The following is a 1,126-nucleotide window of genomic DNA, read 5'->3' on the forward strand; positions in this document are numbered from 1 at the left end:
TCACCGACTTACTCAGCACAGAGATGATCGCAGCGCCCTACTCCGATTTGCCTCCGCGCACCACATACCCGCTCGATCACTCCGTCGTGGCGTCGATTGCCGTCCACATCTAAAACAAATATCCAATATCTCTGCAGGTGGATGACGATTGAACAATACCAGGCTCGCAACATGTAGTGCCTTCAGGCGCCACCAAGCCAGTGCAACGCTGCTGTGTAGAAGGCAATGGATTGTGAAGTCAGTAATACAAACGGACACTATTAGCTCCTTAGTCTACTCGTTCCTTATCTTGTTTACCGTCCTTCTAAACAAGGTAACTCGCGGTACGATACGTTTTGCATCGTCGCCCGCGTACCTCAGTTCTCCGTCTCACGACGTCGGGTTGAGAGTGCGTATGTCCTTCATTCTACGCGATCTATTACTTACAGCTCTCTAGTTATATATTACAGGTACATACATTAGTCCTCCGTCTACACGACGTCGTATTGAGATTATATATTACAGTTCTACATACTTGAGTAGACTCAGCGCGATAGGATCCAGCGGTGTGCGGCCTCATCAGATCCAAATATGTTCCAGATGCTGGGTGCAGGGCTCTGATGTAGCTAGGAGCGCATCGGATGGTGCGGGTGCGGATGATGCCAATGAGGGTGGGTAAGAGAGCCGGACGACTCGCACGGATGTAGCGCTGAGCAACTGGGGAGGGAAGACGCTGCTCGCGCCGCTCCACTCAATGGCGAAGGCGGGCAGGCGGCCCGAGTGGACAGAGAACAAATGCGAAGCGATCGATTCGGGAAGGTGAGGGCTGCGTGGGCCAAGTCGGTGGTTGGGACAAGGCGGACCTCGGACGACGTCTGAGCGACGAAGTGCCTGCAGGGTCTCTCGATCGCACCCGTCACGGCACGATCGCGTGCGATTCCTGTCCGGACCCTATACTGCTATATTCTGTTCGTGTCGGCACACTCGACTCACCCGCGCATCTGCCTCTGCATTTCGCGCAAACTCTCCCTGCACCCTCCTAACGTCTTCTGGTGCCCGGAGGTCTGGTGGGGCTACCAGCGCGCCTCTTCTGCCTTTTCTGGCGTCCAGACGAGGATGCGTGACGAGCCTCGTCTGGCAGCTGACA

The sequence above is a fragment of the Fibroporia radiculosa genome (assembly GCF_000313525.1).
Source record: "Fibroporia radiculosa TFFH 294 genomic supercontigs, scaffold10129, whole genome shotgun sequence".
Taxonomy (NCBI): Eukaryota; Fungi; Basidiomycota; class Agaricomycetes; order Polyporales; family Fibroporiaceae; genus Fibroporia; species Fibroporia radiculosa.